General features: G+C 54.8%; 2 protein-coding genes across 2 annotated transcripts in view; one reads left to right on the top strand and one right to left on the bottom strand.

The window, feature by feature from the left end:
• Positions 1–19,576, top strand: part of LOC309550230 (uncharacterized protein) — a gene marked incomplete at its 5' end in the record, with an annotated part of 1,091,635 nt that overhangs the window by 276,300 nt on the left and 795,759 nt on the right. The window lies entirely within an intron of this gene.
• LOC309548756 (uncharacterized protein) overlaps positions 1–19,576 on the bottom strand; it is a gene marked incomplete at its 3' end in the record, with an annotated part of 240,460 nt that overhangs the window by 5,626 nt on the left and 215,258 nt on the right. The window lies entirely within an intron of this gene.

Raw genomic sequence — 19,576 nt, 5'->3', positions numbered from 1 at the left:
CCCCTCACCTGATACCCCCACCCCCCCCCCTCACCTGACACCCCCCTCACCTGATACCCCCCACCCCCCCTCACCTGATACCCCCCTCACCTGATACCCCCACCCCCCCCCTCACCTGATACCCCCCCCCTCACCTGATACCCCCCTCACCTGACACCCCCACCACCTGATACCCCCACCACCCCCTCCCCCCTCACCTGATACTCCCCTCACCTGACACCACCCCCCCCTCACCTGATACCCCCCCCCTCACCTGACATCCCCCACCCCCCTCACCTGATACCCCCACCCCCCCTCTCACCTGATACCCCCCTCACCTGACATCCCCCACCCCCCTCACCTGACATCCTGCTCTCCCCCCTCACCTGACACCCCCCTCACCTGATACCCCCCACCCCCCTCACCTGACACCCCCTCACCTGATACCCCCCACCCCCCCTCACCTGACATCCCCCACCCCCCTCACCCGATACCCCCACCCCCCCTCACCTGATACCCCCCTCACCTGATACCCCCCTCACCTGATACCCCCCCCTCACCTGATACCCCCCTCACCTGATACCCCCCTCACCTGATACCCCCCCCCTCACCTGACATCCCCCACCCCCCTCACCTGACATCCTGCTATCCCCCCTCACCTGACACCCCCCTCACCTGATACCCCCCTCACCTGACACCCCCCTCACCTGATACCCCCCACCCCCCCTCACCTGACATCCCCCACCCCCCTCACCCGATACCCCCACCCCCCCCCCTCACCTGATACCCCCCTCACCTGATACCCCCCCCTCACCTGATACCCCCCTCACCTGATACCCCCCTCACCTGATACCCCCCACCCCCCCTCACCTGATACCCCCCTCACCTGATACCCCCACCCCCCCCTCACCTGATACCCCCCCCCTCACCTGACATCCCCCACCCCCCTCACCTGATACCCCCCTCACCTGATACCCCCACCACCCCCCCCCTCACCTGATACCCCCCCCCTCACCTGATACCCCCACCACCCCCCCCCCTCACCTGATACCCCCACCACCCCCCCCTCACCTGATACCCCCCTCACCTGACACCCCACCACCCCGCCCCCTCACCTGACACCCCCCCCCCCCTCACCTGATACCCCCCTCACCTGATACCCCACCACCCCGCCCCCTCACCTGACACCCCCACCCCCCCCCTCACCTGATACCCCCCTCACCTGATACCCCACCACCCCCCCCCCCTCACCTGACATCCCCCACCCCCCCCTCACCTGATACCCCCCTCACCTGATACCCCACCACCCCCCCCCCTCACCTGACACCCCCACCCCCCCCCCTCACCTGATACCCCCCTCACCTGATACCCCACCACCCCCCCCCCTCACCTGACATCCCCCACCCCCCCCTCACCTGATACCCCCCTCACCTGATACCCCCCTCACCTGATACCCCACCACCCCCCCCCTCACCTTACACCCCCACCACCCCCCCCTCACCTGATACCCCCCACCCCCCCCTCACCTGACATCCCCCACCCCCCTCACCCGATACCCCCACCCCCCCCCTCACCTGATACCCCCACCACCCCCCCCTCACCTGATACCCCCCACCCCCCCCCTCACCTGACATCCCCCACCCCCCTCACCCGATACCCCCACCCCCCCCCTCACCTGATACCCCCACCACCCCCCCCTCACCCGATACCCCCACCCCCCCCCCTCACCTGATACCCCCATCACCCCCCCCCCCTCACCTGATACCCCACCACCCCGCCCCCTCACCTGACATCCCCCACCCCCCCCTCACCTGATACCCCCCTCACCTGATACCCCACCACCCCCCCCCCTCACCTGACACCCCCACCCCCCCCCCTCACCTGATCCCCCACCCCCCCCTCACCTGATACCCCCCTCACCTGACACCCCCAACACACCCCCCCCTCACCTGATACCCCCCACCCCCCCCCTCACCTGACATCCCCCACCCCCCTCACCCGATACCCCCACCCCCCCCCCTCACCTGATACCCCCCCTCACCTGATACCCCCACCACCCCCCCCTCACCTGATACCCCCCACCCCCCCTCACCTGACATCCCCCACCACCCCCCCGATACCCCCCACCCCCCCCTCACCTAATACCCCCCCTCACCTGATACCCCCACCACCCCCCCCCCTCACCTGATACCCCCCCCTCACCTGACATCCCCCACCCCCCTCACCTGATACCCCCCTCACCTTACATCCCCCACCCCCTCACCTGACATCCCCCACCCCCCTCACCTGATACCCCCACCCCCCCTCTCACCTGATACCCCCCTCACCTGACATCCCCCACCCCCTCACCTGACATCCCCCACCCCCCTCACCTGATACCCCCACCCCCCTCTCACCTGATACCCCCCTCACCTGACACCCCCACCACCCCCCCCCCTCACCTGACATCCCCCACCCCCCCCTCACCTGATACCCCCCTCACCTGACACCCCCACCACCCCCCCCCTCACCTGATACCCCCCCCCCTCACCTGACATCCCCCACCCCCCTCACCCGATACCCCCACCCCCCCCTCACCTGATACCCCCCCTCACCTGATACCCCCACCACCCCCCCCCTCACCTGATACCCCCCACCCCCCCTCACCTGACATCCCCCACCACCCCCCCGATACCCCCCAGCCCCCCCTCACCTGATACCCCCCCTCACCTGATACCCCCACCACCCCCCCCCTCACCTGATACCCCCCCCTCACCTGACATCCCCCACCCCCTCACCTGATACCCCCACCCCCCTCTCACCTGATACCCCCCTCACCTGACATCCCCCACCCCCTCACCTGACATCCCCCACCCCCCTCACCTGATACCCCCACCCCCCCTCTCACCTGATACCCCCCTCACCTGACATCCCCCACCCCCTCACCTGACATCCCCCACCCCCCTCACCTGATACCCCCACCCCCCTCTCACCTGATACCCCCCTCACCTGACATCCCCCACCCCCCTCACCTGACACCCTGCTATCCCCCCTCACCTGATACCCCCACCACCCCCCCCCTCACCTGATACCCCCACCCCCCCTCTCACCTGATACCCCCCTCACCTGACATCCCCCACCCCCCTCACCTGATACCCCCACCCCCCCTCTCACCTGATACCACCTCACCTGACATCCCCCACCCCCCTCACCTGATACCCCCACCCCCCTCTCACCTGATACCCCCCTCACCTGACATCCCCCACCCCCCTCACCTGACATCCCCCACCCCCCTCACCTGATACACCCACCCCCCCTCTCACCTGATACCCCCCTCACCTGACACCCCCACCCCCCCCTCACCTGATACCCCCCTCACCTGATACCCCACCACCCCGCCCCCTCACCTGACACCCCCACCCCCCCCTCACCTGATACCCCCACCCCCCCCCTCACCTGATACCCCCCTCACCTGATACCCCACCACCCCGCCCCCTCACCTGACATCCCCCACCCCCCCCCTCACCTGATACCCCCCTCACCTGATACCCCCACCACCCCCCCCCCTCACCTGATACCCCCCTCACCTGACATCCCCCACCCCCCTCACCTGACATCCCCCACCCCCCTCACCTGATACCCCCACCCCCCCTCTCACCTGATACCCCCCTCACCTGACATCCCCCACCCCCCTCACCTGATACCCCCACCCCCCCTCTCACCTGATACCCCCCTCACCTGACACCCCCACCACCCCCCCCCCTCACCTGATACCCCCCCCTCACCTGACATCCCCCACCCCCCTCACCTGATACCCCCACCCCCCCCCTCACCTGATACCCCCCTCACCTGACATCCCCCACCCCCCTCACCTGACACCCCGCTATCCCCACTCACCTGATACCCCGCTACCCCCCCCCTCACCTGACACCCCGCTACCCCCCCTCACCTGACACCCCGCTATCCCCCCTCACCTGACACCCCCCACCCCCCCCTCACCTGACACACTGCTCTCTCTCCACCCTGACACGCTGCTCTCTCTCCTCTCTCCCCACCCTGACACGCTGCTCTCTCTCCACCCTGACACGCTGCTCTCTCTCCTCTCTCCCCACCCTGACACGCTGCTCTCTCCTCTCTCTCCCCACCCTGACACGCTGCTCTCTCTCCTCTCTCCACCCTGACACGCTGCTCTCTCTCCACCCTGACACGCTGCTCTCTCTCCACCCTGGCACGCTGCTCTCTCTCCACCCTGGCACGCTGCTCTCTCTCCTCTCTCTCCACCCTGACACGCTGCTCTTTCCTCTCTCCCCACCCTGACAAGCTGCTCTCTCCTCTCTCTCCACCCTTACACGCTGCTCTCTCCTCTCTCTCCACCCTGACACGCTGCTCTCTCTCCTCTCTCCCCACCCTGACACGCTGCTCTCTCCTCTCTCCCCACCCTGACACGCTGCTCTTTCCTCTCTCCCCACCCTGACAAGCTGCTCTCTCCTCTCTCTCCACCCTTACACGCTGCTCTCTCCTCTCTCTCCACCCTGACACGCTGCTCTCTCTCCTCTCTCCCCACCCTGACACGCTGCTCTCTCCTCTCTCTCCACCCTGACACGCTGCTCTCTCTCCTCTCTCCCCACCCTGACACGCTGCTCTCTCCTCTCTCTCCCCACCCTGACACGCTGCTCTCTCTCCTCTCTCCACCCTGACACGCTGCTCTCTCTCCACCCTGACACGCTGCTCTCTCTCCACCCTGGCACGCTGCTCTCTCTCCACCCTGGCACGCTGCTCTCTCTCCTCTCTCTCCACCCTGACACGCTGCTCTTTCCTCTCTCCCCACCCTGACAAGCTGCTCTCTCCTCTCTCTCCACCCTTACACGCTGCTCTCTCCTCTCTCTCCACCCTGACACGCTGCTCTCTCTCCTCTCTCCCCACCCTGACACGCTGCTCTCTCCTCTCTCCCCACCCTGACACGCTGCTCTCTCTCTCCTCTCTCCCCACCCTGACACACTGCTCTCTCCTCTTTCCCCACCCTGACACGCTTCTCTCTCTCCTCTCTCCACCCTGACACGCTGCTCTCTCCCCACCCTGACACGCTGCTCTCTCTCCTCTCTCCCCACCCTGACACGCTGCCCTCTCTCCTCTCTCTCCCCACCCTGACACGCTGCTCTCTCTCCTCTCGCCCCACCCTGACACGCTGCTCTCTCTCCTCTCTTCCCACCCTGACACGCTGCTCTCTCTCCACCCTGACACGCTGCTCTCTCTCCACCCTGACACGCTGCTCTCTTTCCACCCTGACACGCTGCTCTCTCTCCTCCCTGACACGCTGCTCTCTCTCCTCTCTCCCCATGCTGACACGCTGCTCTCTCTCTCTCCCCACCCTGACACGCTGATCTCTCCTCTCTCCCCACCCTGACACGCTGCTCTCTCTCCACCCTGACACGCTGCTCTCTCCTCTCTCCCCACCCTGACACGCTGCTCTCTCTCCCCACCCTGACACGCTGCTCTCTCTCTCCTCTCTCTCCCCACCCTGACACGCTGCTCTCTCCTCTCTCTCCACCCTGACACGCTGCTCTCTCCTCTCTCTCCACCCTGACACGCTGCTCTCTCTCCACCCTGACACGCTGCTCTCTCCCCTCTCTCCACCCTGACACGCTGCTCTCTCCTCTCTCTCCACCCTGACACGCTGCTCTCTCTCCTCTCTCCCCACCCTGACACGCTGCTCTCTCCTCTCTCTCCACCCTGACACGCTGCTCTCTCTCCTCTCTCCCCACCCTGACACGCTGCTCTCTCCTCTCTCTCCCCACCCTGACACGCTGCTCTCTCTCCTCTCTCCACCCTGACACGCTGCTCTCTCTCCACCCTGACACGCTGCTCTCTCTCCACCCTGGCACGCTGCTCTCTCTCCACCCTGGCACGCTGCTCTCTCTCCTCTCTCTCCACCCTGACACGCTGCTCTTTCCTCTCTCCCCACCCTGACAAGCTGCTCTCTCCTCTCTCTCCACCCTTACACGCTGCTCTCTCCTCTCTCTCCACCCTGACACGCTGCTCTCTCTCCTCTCTCCCCACCCTGACACGCTGCTCTCTCCTCTCTCCCCACCCTGACACGCTGCTCTCTCTCTCCTCTCTCCCCACCCTGACACACTGCTCTCTCCTCTTTCCCCACCCTGACACGCTTCTCTCTCTCCTCTCTCCACCCTGACACGCTGCTCTCTCTCCTCTCTCCCCACCCTGACACGCTGCCCTCTCTCCTCTCTCTCCCCACCCTGACACGCTGCTCTCTCTCCTCTCGCCCCACCCTGACACGCTGCTCTCTCTCCTCTCTTCCCACCCTGACACGCTGCTCTCTCTCCACCCTGACACGCTGCTCTCTCTCCACCCTGACACGCTGCTCTCTTTCCACCCTGACACGCTGCTCTCTCTCCTCCCTGACACGCTGCTCTCTCTCCTCTCTCCCCATGCTGACACGCTGCTCTCTCTCTCTCCCCACCCTGACACGCTGATCTCTCCTCTCTCCCCACCCTGACACGCTGCTCTCTCTCCACCCTGACACGCTGCTCTCTCCTCTCTCCCCACCCTGACACGCTGCTCTCTCTCCCCACCCTGACACGCTGCTCTCTCTCTCCTCTCTCTCCCCACCCTGACACGCTGCTCTCTCCTCTCTCTCCACCCTGACACGCTGCTCTCTCTCCACCCTGACACGCTGCTCTCTCCCCTCTCTCCACCCTGACACGCTGCTCTCTCCTCTCTCTCCACCCTGACACGCTGCTCTCTCCTCTCTCCCCACCCTGACACGCTGCTCTCTCCTCTCTCCCCACCCTGACACGCTGCTCTCTCCTCTCTCTCCACCCTGACACGCTGCTCTCTCCTCTCTCTCCACCCTGACACGCTGCTCTCTCCACGCTGACACGCTGCTCTCTCCTCTCTCTCCACCCTGACACGCTGCTCTCTCTCCTCTCTCTCCACCCCGACACGCTGCTCTCTCCTCTCTCTCCACCCTGACACGCTGCTCTCTCTCCTCTATCCCCACCCTGACACGCTGCTCTCTCCTCTCTCTCCCCACCCTGACACGCTGCTCTCTCCTCTCTCTCCACCCTGACACGCTGCTCTCTCTCCACCCTGGCACGCTGCTCTCTCTCCTCTCTCTCCACCCTGACACGCTGCTCTTTCCTCTCTCCCCACCCTGACAAGCTGCTCTCTCCTCTCTCTCCACCCTTACACGCTGCTCTCTCCTCTCTCTCCACCCTGACACGCTGCTCTCTCTCCTCTCTCCCCACCCTGACACGCTGCTCTCTCTCCTCTCTCCCCACCCTGACACGCTGCTCTCTCCTCTTTCCCCACCCTGACACGCTGCTCTCTCTCCTGTCTCCACCCTGACACGCTGCTCTCTCCTCACCCTGACACGCTGCTCTCTCTCCTCTCTCCCCACCCTGACACGCTGCCCTCTCTCCTCTCTCTCCCCACCCTGACACGCTGCTCTCTCTCCTCTCTCCTCACCCTGACACGCTGCTCTGTCTCCTCTCTCCCCACCCTGACACGCTGCTCTCTTCTCTCTCCCCACCCTGACACGCTGCTCTCTCTCCTCTGTCCCCACCCTGACACGCTGCCCTCTCTCCTCTCTCTCCCCACCCTGACACGCTGCTCTGTCTCCTCTCCCCACCCTGACACGCTGCTCTCTTCTCTCTCCCCACCCTGACACACTGCTCTCTCTCCTCTGTCCCCACCCTGACACGCTGCTCTCTCTCCTCTCTCCTCACCCTGACACGCTGCTCTGTCTCCTCTCTCCCCACCCTGACACGCTGCTCTCTCCTCTCTCCCCACCCTGACACGCTGCTCTCTTCTCTCTCCCCACCCTGACACGCTGCTCTCTCCTCTCTCCCCACACTGACACACTGCTCTCTCCTCTCTCTCCACCCTGGCACGCTGCTCTCTCTCCTCTCTCTCCACCCTGACACGCTGCTCTTTCCTCTCTCCCCACCCTGACAAGCTGCTCTCTCCTCTCTCTCCACCCTTACACGCTGCTCTCTCCTCTCTCTCCACCCTGACACGCTGCTCTCTCCTCTCTCTCCACCCTGATATGCTGCTCTCTCTCCTCTCTCTACCCACCCTGACACGCTGCTCTCTCTCCCCTCTCTACCCACCCTGACACGCTGCGCTCTCTCCTCTCTCCCCACCCTGACACGCTGCTCTCTCTCCTCTCTCTACCCACCCTGACACGCTGCTCTCTCCTCTCTCTACCCACCCTGACACGCTGCTCTCTCCCCTCTCTACCCACCCTGACACGCTGCTCTCTCTCCTCTCTCTCCTCACCCTGACACGCTGCTCTCTCTCCTCTCTCTCCTCACCCTGACACGCTGCTCTCTCTCCTCTCTCTCCCCACCCTGACACGCTGCTTTCTCTCCTCTCTCTCCTCTCTCCCCACCCTGACACGCTGCTCTCTCTCCACCCTGACACGCTGCTCTCTCTCCTCTCTCCCCACCCTGACACGCTGCTCTCTCTCCTCTTTCTCTCCCCACCCTGACACGCTGCTCTCTCTCCTCTCTCTCTCTCCACCCTGACACGCTGCTCTCTCTCCTCTCTCTCTCTCCACCCTGACACGCTGCTCTCTCTCCTCTCTCTCCCCACCCTGACACGCTGCTCTCTCCTCTCTCCCCACCTTGACACGCTGCTCTCTCCTCTCCCCCCACCCTGACACGCTGCTCTCTCCTCTCCCCCCACCCTGACACGCTGCTCTCTCCTCTCTCCCCACCCTGACACGCTGCTCTCTCCTCTCTCCCCACCCTGACACGCTGCTCTCTCCTCTCTCTCCACCCTGACACGCTGCTCTCTCCTCTCTCTCCACCCTGACACGCTGCTCTCTCCACGCTGACACGCTGCTCTCTCCTCTCTCTCCACCCTGACACGCTGCTCTCTCTCCTCTCTCTCCACCCCGACACGCTGCTCTCTCCTCTCTCTCCACCCTGACACGCTGCTCTCTCTCCTCTCTCCCCACCCTGACACGCTGCTCTCTCCTCTCTCTCCCCACCCTGACACGCTGCTCTCTCCTCTCTCTCCACCCTGACACGCTGCTCTCTCTCCACCCTGGCACGCTGCTCTCTCTCCTCTCTCTCCACCCTGACACGCTGCTCTTTCCTCTCTCCCCACCCTGACAAGCTGCTCTCTCCTCTCTCTCCACCCTTACACGCTGCTCTCTCCTCTCTCTCCACCCTGACACGCTGCTCTCTCTCCTCTCTCCCCACCCTGACACGCTGCTCTCTCTCCTCTCTCCCCACCCTGACACGCTGCTCTCTCTCCTCTCTCCCCACCCTGACACGCTGCTCTCTCCTCTTTCCCCACCCTGACACGCTGCTCCCTCTCCTGTCTCCACCCTGACACGCTGCTCTCTCCTCACCCTGACACGCTGCTCTCTCTCCTCTCTCCCCACCCTGACACGCTGCCCTCTCTCCTCTCTCTCCCCACCCTGACACGCTGCTCTCTCTCCTCTCTCCTCACCCTGACACGCTGCTCTGTCTCCTCTCTCCCCACCCTGACACGCTGCTCTCTTCTCTCTCCCCACCCTGACACGCTGCTCTCTCTCCTCTGTCCCCACCCTGACACGCTGCCCTCTCTCCTCTCTCTCCCCACCCTGACATGCTGCTCTCTCTCCTCTCTCCCCACCCTGACATGCTGCTCTCTCCTCTCTCCCCACCCTGACACGCTGCTCTCTTCTCTCTCCCCACCCTGACACGCTGCTCTCTCCTCTCTCCCCACACTGACACACTGCTCTCTCCTCTCTCTCCACCCTGGCACGCTGCTCTCTCTCCTCTCTCTCCACCCTGACACGCTGCTCTTTCCTCTCTCCCCACCCTGACAAGCTGCTCTCTCCTCTCTCTCCACCCTTACACGCTGCTCTCTCCTCTCTCTCCACCCTGACACGCTGCTCTCTCCTCTCTCTCCACCCTGATATGCTGCTCTCTCTCCTCTCTCTACCCACCCTGACACGCTGCTCTCTCTCCCCTCTCTACCCACCCTGACACGCTGCTCTCTCTCCTCTCTCCCCACCCTGACACGCTGCTCTCTCTCCTCTCTCTACCCACCCTGACACGCTGCTCTCTCTACCCACCCTGACACGCTGCTCTCTCTCCTCTCTCTCCTCACCCTGACACGCTGCTCTCTCTCCTCTCTCTCCTCACCCTGACACGCTGCTCTCTCTCCTCTCTCTCCCCACCCTGACACGCTGCTTTCTCTCCTCTCTCTCCTCTCTCCCCACCCTGACACGCTGCTCTCTCTCCACCCTGACACGCTGCTCTCTCTCCTCTCTCCCCACCCTGACACGCTGCTCTCTCTCCTCTTTCTCTCCCCACCCTGACACGCTGCTCTCTCTCCTCTCTCTCTCTCCACCCTGACACGCTGCTCTCTCTCTCTCCACCCTGACACGCTGCTCTCTCTCCTCTCTCTCCCCACCCTGACACGCTGCTCTCTCCTCTCTCCCCACCTTGACACGCTGCTCTCTCCTCTCCCCCCACCCTGACACGCTGCTCTCTCCTCTCTCCCCACCCTGACACGCTGCTCTCTCCTCTCTCCCCACCCTGACACGCTGCTCTCTCCTCTCTCCCCACCCTGACACGCTGCTTTTTCTCCACCCTGACACGCAGCTCTCTCCCCACCCTGACACGCTGCCCTCTCTCCTCTCTCTTCCCACCCTGACACGCTGCCCTCTCTCCACCCTGACACGCTGTTCTCTCTCCTCTGTCTCCACCCTGACACGCTGCTCTCTCTCCTCTCTCTCCACCCTGACACGCTGCTCTCTCTCCTCTCTCACCATCCTGACACGCTGCTCTCTCTCCTCTCTCACCATCCTGACACGCTGCTCTCTCTCACCTCTCTCCACACTGCTCTCTCCTCTCTCTCCCCACCCTGACACGCTGCTCTCTCCTCTCTCCCCACCCTGACACGCTGCTCTCTCTCCCATCTCTCCACCCTGACACGTTGCTCTTTCTCCTCTCTCCCAACCCTGACACGCTGCTCTCTCTCCTCTCTCTCTCCACCCTGACACGCTGCTCCTCAAGGGAATCTGAGTCCTCTTCCTCTGTTTCTCCACCCTCCTCTGGGGCTGAAACTAGAGGGGCTTCTGCTGGCTGTTTGGGAGTCTCTATGTTAGACAGCATGTATTTAATCGTGGGATAGTGAGGTACCTGGCGCTGCCCTAATATAATTATAATTACGGGTAATATATCATATATATGGGGTTAGTTCATATATATACATACATAAGGTGCAGTGTATAAACCAATAAATTATGCAAGTAATCAGTTAATCCAAAAACAATGTTATTAAAGTGACTTAGTGCAGGAAATCAGTGCGCATAATTTTCATAAAGTATACGTGCGCATGTGCAGCAGTGATAGGTTGCACCAAATAGTGCTAGCAGTGATATCTCAAAGCAATAGTAAAAAATTATAAAAATGGTATAAAATTCATAAACTGCTAGTTAATATCGGTTATAAGTGAAATATATCAGATAATAAATAATGGACGGTGTAAAAATTTGTAAAAGATTTTAAAAAATAGAAGTGATAAAAATTAGCTGTGACAAGAAAAAAATGTATGACATATATGGTAGAAAATATATAGATCTCTGGCGGTAAAAAGTTCAATCGTTTGGGTGAATAAAAATTAAGTTCATATAAAGTCCATATGAAAGTGCAAATGAGGGTGGGCTATTGCGGTATTCGGCCCCGTGGGTGCTTTCCGTGGTGCTCCGGGTATAAGGGTGCCGAGTGTGGAAATAGTGCTCCCTTAGTCCCAACTCTGCCCGCACTCACCAGAAATTATCACCCCTACAGGGGTAATCAGCGTGTAAGACCTGAATCTGTTCCCTGGTCCAGGATGGTCCCATAGGCTGATCCCTTTTCAGTAGCCGTATAGACCGTATGTATTATATGCCCCTCGTGCTCATAAGCCGTGGGTCCAGGGTTATAAATTGGAGGCAGAGCACTGTCAGCAGCCAGGTCCAAAGGATGAAGTTCCACACACTAGGAGCAGAGTCAGCAGAGTCAGACAAACAACGTGGTTGGTTGCCAGCAACAAGCCCAGGACTGCAAGAGCTAGCTCTGTTCTCTATTATATTAGGGCAGCGCCAGGTACCTCACTATCCCCACATTTATCTAATATCGACCATTTGTCTATATTTTAGAGGTAGGCAGCAGCCATCTTCAGGAAATCTAGAAATAGATCGTTTTCTCCATAGCGTGGATATTACTGTGAACCATGGATTTAATCGCGTTCATTTCCTTCTGGACTCCTGCGATTAAATCCTTACATGCCCCTGTTGAATCCTTATAGACCAATTTGTCTATGCAGGGTTTACAGAAGGGTTTACTCCAAACCTCCTTAAATTGAGAGGCACAGGCCGGGCATCTTTTCCTCCCTGCCGGTTTCTCTGTGTCTTTGGGCTGAGCCTGAAGATGAGAAGAGGGGGAAAAGAAAAAGGTCAGACCCCAAACAGAAAAAAAGGAGGGGGGATACACCTACTTAACAGACACCTCCTCCCCCTGCCAGAGAAGCTAAGCCAGAGTTCCTAGGCTCTTTAGCCTGGGCTCAGCTTGGGGGGGGGGGGGGGCGAGAAAAACAAGCAGGAAGATCCACAGCATTCTGAGGAGCCCCTAGACTCACTCCCCCCTCCCCCAGCCTAGTAGGTAGCCTACCCCTGTGACACCTACCAGAGCTGGGGTGGCGCCACCACCGTGTCCTGCAGTCTCCATGAGAGAGGCTTCTTCCTCCTGTAACATTACGCCGCTGCGTCTTGAACAGGGAAGCCCAGCAGTTGTTCAGAGCAGTTCAGCGGTTTAAATAAACCACCATGGTTCCGACGCCATCACCGCTGTGAGAGCCAGAACCGGAAGTGATGAGCCAGAAGCCCCGCCCTTCTCTGTGCGCTCCAAAGGCCGGAACTCAAGGCCTGCACATGCACCCGCTGCCCCTGTATCCGGAAGCCGGACCAGCGAGGAGGACTCCTCACCGTTGCGGGCAGCAGACCTAGCCCTCCACCGCCAATCGCCTCCATGGTCCTCTGACCAGGACAGGTATCAGCAGAGCTCCATACCTGCCTCCTCCTCCGGGAGGAAACACAAAAGACTGGGGAAGACGGTGGATGTTCGCCCCTTTATTCACCTGATCCTTTGTGTTTCCTGTCTCTGGAGGTGGAGCCTATATCTCCTGTGCTGTCCTGGACAGACGACTGGAGAAAGCTGACTGGTGGAGTTGGAGGCAATGGTGACTCTGGAAAAACAGTGTCCATGAGTACAGAGAAACTTGCCCGGGGGCCTGCCCAGGAAGGGGACCACTCCAGAGGATAGAGTCAGTGGACAGGTGTCAGCACACACAGAGAAAGGGGGTGCCGAGTTTAGAACCCTGAGGAGAATTTCAAGCAGGAACAATTAAAATATCTTCACTTCAGTGGCAGAGTGAAGCAGCAGCCTTGCCGCATCCTAAAGTCAGTTGTCCTCAATACTGTGAATAGTTATTAGTTGGAGTATCCCACTCATCCCTTCTCCTATCCAAGTTCTAAATAAAACTACAAAACAACATTCCCTGGACTGATTATTGACTGAGCCAAGAAATTAGTGATACGTTTCTGCAACCAGTTGCTAAGGGTAACCCAGAAAGTGTTATATCCAGCAGTCCTCTAGGGGGCAGTGCTACAATATTATTTGTGGATCTATATCTCGTTACAGATTATACAACCCCCTCGAGTCAAGTTCCTGGAGAAGCAGTGTATCTGCGAAACATGTACAGAACGATTGGATCTGGTCTGGGGATCCCCCCTTTTGGGGAGACTTCACAGCTGACACCCAATCCATAAGAGGAGGTGTTGTACGTTGTATTTTCCTAGTCCTTGTACTGGACCGTATCTGGATGTTTGTGATGTATTTTTATACAATAATTTTTTTTTGTGTGTTGCCCTTCAAGGGGATTTTTTTTTACTCATGTATATATAATAAACTTTTGTATTTTTTTTTTTTATTGTTCAATGGTTTTTATTGAAAATTTTCAGTACAACATACTGTGAGGGATTAGCTCGGTGGTAGGCGTGGATGACTCCTTGGGGAGTGCGTTTTCACAGAGAAATAGCCCAAAAGTGCTTGCAAACAACAGGTTTATGGTTTATTCTAATGGTGTTTTCTTCACCAGGCTGTATGCAGCAAAACATCCAAAATAAAATAAAACAGAAAATAAATCCTTGCCTCTGTGGGCGGCTACCTTCTCACAACTGGAACCTGCCTAGGTGTCTGTCTCCAACCTACCGTCGGGCAGACTTCCTTGTCCTCCAGCGGACACTCAATAGTCCTTTTATAATAGCTTCACAGGGCAACACAGTCCTTTGTTTCTTTCACATCAACAGTTCGTCTTCTCACCTTTGAGACGTATTCACCCTTGGTTACCGTCCCGGGCACACATCACTCCGGGGGGTCTTCTCCCAGGCCCACACATCCTGTCGGGAGGCACACGCTGACTGTCCTCCTGCTCCCAGCCCACATGGCTTCAGGACACAGCTTCTGGAGGCAGCAAACAATAGGAATTTCTCTGAACAAATTATAGAGCCTTAACTCCCTCATTCTGAACAGGTGAAGGCCTTTCAAATTCCTGCTGGCTAGCTCTGTAGCCAACACCCTAAATTAATTAATGGACTTTCTAAATCAGGTAGAAATGTATCTCCTTCCTGTGACTACATTCCCAGATTTAGCTGACTTCCTGTTACAATACAAAGAATGCAAAAAACATTGCAAAGAAATATTGTTCCAAGTAAAGAATGACATTGAACAGCCAACCGCAGCGAATCTGCGTCAATAACAACCAGACATAAATAGCAAAACATGGGGTCATCATAACAGCAGTAGGTGTCAATTAGTCATCAACTAGATCTAGGCTTAAATTCAGGGTAGAGCAGGCGTATGTAAATGGTGGTACCATTGTAACCAGGGTTGCCACAAGGAGAGGGACTTTTGATAGTTCCCTCCGCTCGAGGCAAACATCTGTTCATACATACTGTGGGTGTGCACCATGTCTAGGACTTCGTGGATTGAGGGGGGTTGCGTCCGTTTCCAATTCCTTGTAATGGACAATCTAGCTGCCAAAAGAACATGGGTGACGATGTGTCTAAGAGCAGGGGAAAATGTTTGTATGGTGATATTAAGCAAGGCGAGAGCCGCGGTGGGTGTTACCACGGATTTCGTGATTTCTGTGATCGTATGAAAGACATCTTGCCAGTATGTACGGAGAGACGGGCAGTCCCATAGAATGTGGTAAATGTCGCCCAGGTGCCCGCAGTTCCTCCAACATAGTGGAGAAGAGTGCCCATAGAATTTCGCCAATTTGGTAGGTGTTAGGTGCCAGCGAAGTGTGATTTTAATTGTTTGCTCCCATAAAGCCGAGCATTTGGTGTGTTTATATGCATGCCTCAGTGCTGTTTGCCATTGAGCTGTAGTAAACGATTGGTGGAGATCCGCCTCCCATTGAAGAAGAGGACGCGACTTGGTAAACGTGGATTTGTCTTGTAAGGCCTGGTATATCAGTGATATGCCTCTAGAGGCAGCAGACGGGTTGAGTAGGAAATGCCATACAGTGCTTGGTAGTCTGTAACATGGGGTCGGTAAGGTAGAGAGAAGATGCTTAAGTCTGATATAGGAAAAGAGTTCAGAGGCAGGAAGATGGTATGTGTGTTGAAGGGACGAAAAGGGTTTTAACTTCGTATTGTGGAACAAATGTTGTATTGTCAGTATGCCCCGTGTCTTCCAAGCTGTGAGGGAAAACTTTTGTATTTTTATAATACTTTCTCATTGTGAGTTCATACGGCACCATGAAAGTCCTCAGTGCCTTCAGTTTGCTAGTTTATTGTTAACCACTTGCCGACTGCCGCACGACTATTTACTGCTAGGGATGATCGAACTTTTGAAAAGTTCGGTTCGACCAGAACACCCGAACTTCACGAAAGTTCGGTTCGGATTTCAGAACCCCATTGAAATCAATGGAACCCGAACTTCTGTAATCAAAAAACACAATTTTTAAGCCCTAAAACCCAATAAATGCCCCTAAAAAGTGCCTAGGGTTCTGGGTCATGCCCCATTAACTATTAATCACACAAAAAAAAGTTCTTAAAAATTGTCATTTTTGATAAAAAAGCCAATTATTGAAAAATTAAAAAAAAAAAAAAAAAGAGATTTTTTTGATTTTTACTTTGGATTTAGTATCTGGGGGGTCTAAAAGGTGTGCATGTGAAGTTTCAGCTCTGTAGCATGTCCAGAACCATGAAAAAAAAAAAGATAATTTTTCAGTAGAACAGGGATGTGGTTCGGGAGCCTCCTTTAACTTTAACACCTATATGATCTTTTTTTCTGGTTCTGGACATGCTACAGAGCTGAAACTTCACAGGTACACCTTTTAGACCCCCCAGACACAAAATCACACAAAAAAAGTTCTTAAAAATTGTCATTTTTGATAAAAAAGCCAATTATTGAAAAATTAAAAAAAAAAAAAAAAAAAAAGAGATTTTTTGATTTTTACTTTGGATTTAGTATCTGGGGGGTCTAAAAGGTGTGCATGTGAAGTTTCAGCTCTGTAGCATGTCCAGAACCATAAAAAAAAAGATCGTTTGTATTAGAAAACTTTAAGCACAGGAATATGGCTTCTCTGCTGTAACACCTTGCCGGTTTAATAGCAGGCATTTTTTTGGGTTCTTTGCAGTCAGGAAAAACATCTGAACTTGTGTATAGTGGTACTGTGCACAAGTTCTGATGTTTTGCCTGCCTCCAAAATTCCCCAAAAAATGCCAGCAAAAACACACCTGGGCATTTTTTTTTTTTGACGCTAGCGTTTTTTTTTGGCATTTTTTGGGGTTCTTTTGAGGCAGGCAAAACATCTGAACATGTGTATAGGGGGTATATATAGGCATATATGTCTGAATATATACCCCTAGACATATATAGGTGTGATAGTAGCAGAAATAAATGCTTGCGCTAATGAAATCATTTACAGTAATATATTTCTGCTACTATCACACCTATATATGTCTAGGGGTATATATTCAGACATATATGCCTATATATACACCCTATACACATGTTCAGATGTTTTGCCTGCCTCAAAAGAACCCCAAAAAATGCCAAAAAAAACGCTAGCGTCAAAAAAAAAATGCCCAGGTGTGTTTTTGCTGGCATTTTTTGGGGGGTTTTGGAGGCAGGCAAAACATCAGAACTTGTGCACAGTACCACTATACACAAGTTCAGATGTTTTTCCTGACTGCAAAGAACCCAAAAAAATGCCTTCTATTAAACCGGCAAGGTGTTACAGCAGAGAAGCCATATTCCTGTGCTTAAAGTTTTCTAATACAAACGATCTTTTTTTTTCTGGTTCTGGACATGCTACAGAGCTGAAACTTCACATGCACACCTTTTAGACCCCCCAGATACTAAATCCAAAGTAAAAATCAAAAAATCTCTTTTTTTTTTTTTTTTTTTTTTTTTTTTTTTTTTAATTTTTCAATAATTGGCTTTTTTATCAAAAATGACAATTTTTAAGAACTTTTTTTGTGTGATTTTGTGTCTGGGGGGTCTAAAATGTGTACCTGTGAAGTTTCAGCTCTGTAGCATGTCCAGAACCCCAAAAAAAGATCATATAAGTGTAAAAGAGGGGTCCCACCATCCGTGCTCTACTGAAAAATTATCTTTTTTTCTGGTTCTGGACATGCTACAGAGCTGAAACTTCACAGGTACACTTTTTAGACCCCCCAGACACTAAATCCAAAAAAAGTCATGCCTGCCTCCAAAAATGCCCGATAAATGCAAGAAAAAGCGCCGTAGAGAAGCCGTATTCCTGTTCTAATAAAAATTATAAGAAAATGCTAATTTTTGGGGGGTTCTGGACATGCTACAGAGCTGCAACTTCACATGTACACTTTTTAGACCCCCCATATACTATATCCAAAGTAAAAATCAAAAAATCTCTTTTTTTTTTTTTTTTTTTTTAATTTTTCAATAATTGGCTTTTTTATCAAAAATGACAATTTTTAAGAACTTTTTTTGTGTGATTTTGTGTCTGGGGGGTCTAAAAGGTGTACCTGTGAAGTTTAAGCTCTGTAGCATGTCCAGAACCATAAAAAAAAAGATCGTTTGTATTAGAAAACTTTAAGCACAGGAATATGGCTTCTCTGCTGTAACACCTTGCCGGTTTAATAGCAGGCATTTTTTTGGGTTCTTTGCAGTCAGGAAAAACATCTGAACTTGTGTATAGTGGTACTGTGCACAAGTTCTGATGTTTTGCCTGCCTCCAAAACCCCCCAAAAAATGCCAGCAAAAACACACCTGGGCATTTTTTTTTTGACGCTAGCGGTTTTTTTTGGCATTTTTTGGGGTTCTTTTGAGGCAGGCAAAACATCTGAACTTGTGTATAGTGGTACTGTGCACAAGTTCTGATGTTTTGCCTGCCTCCAAAACCCCCCAAAAAATGCCAGCAAAAACACACCTGGGCATTTTTTTTTTAACGCTAGCGTTTTTTTTGGCATTTTTTGGGGTTCTTTTGAGGCAGGCAAAACATCTGAACTTGTGTATAGTGGTACTGTGCACAAGTTCTGATGTTTTGCCTGCCTCCAAAACCCCCCAAAAAATGCCAGCAAAAACACACCTGGGCATTTTTTTTTTTGACACTAGCGTTTTTTTGGCATTTTTTGGGGTTCTTTTGAGGCAGGCAAAACATCTGAACATGTGTATAGGGGGTATATATAGGCATATATGTCTGAATATATACCCCTAGACATATATAGGTGTGATAGTAGCAGAAATATATTACTGTAAATGATTTCATTAGCGCAAGCATTTATTTCTGCTACTATCACACCTATATATGTCTAGGGGTATATATTCAGACATATATGTCTATATATACCCCCTATACACATATTCAGATGTCATGTCTGACATCAAACATGTCCTCAAAAAAGCACTGGCAGTGGCAGCCCCTGCAGCATTAAAAAATGCTTGCTGGTGAGAAGCCACATTCCTGTTCCGAAGCAGAGAAATGATCATTTCTCTATAGCGGTCACCCTGCTATGGAAGGGTTTTGTCACCCTTCCATAGCAGTCACTGTCAGTTAACCCTACACTACACTACGGTCCCCTGACACTTAACACTTTCCCTACAGAAACTAAATTTTTGAAGCTAACTTAAGTGTAAAGGAGCACTCTAACTACACTAGATATCCCTTTCCTCACACTAAAAATAGCTAAATGACACTTTTAAAGTAAAATTAACAGAACTGCTTCCACTCTCTTCCATGTCCATTATAACAATGCTGGGAATATGGCGGGGGCGATCTTATATACTGGGGGGCGTATTCACTAATGATTGGTCTAGGGACCCCCTAGTCACTCCAATCACATTCCTAGCATTCTTCTGCCCCCTCAATTGGCTTTTGCTAATGGTTCTGGTCCAATCACGGGCTTTTAAAGCCCATTTCCTGAAGCATTGCATTTTGGGCGGTTCTGGTTGCCGAATTCCGAACTTTTTGGGCAAAAAGTTCTAAATTCGGCCGAACCTCGAACACCCAATGTTCGGGCCGAACCGATGGTGGACCCGAACCGTTCGATCATCCCTAATGG

This window comes from Pelophylax lessonae (genome assembly GCF_965119305.1).
Source record: "Pelophylax lessonae genome assembly, chromosome: 3".
NCBI classification, from domain to species: domain Eukaryota; kingdom Metazoa; phylum Chordata; class Amphibia; order Anura; family Ranidae; genus Pelophylax; species Pelophylax lessonae.
The sequence above is the reverse complement of the archived record's forward strand: the minus strand, read 5'-3'. Positions and strand labels throughout refer to the sequence as shown.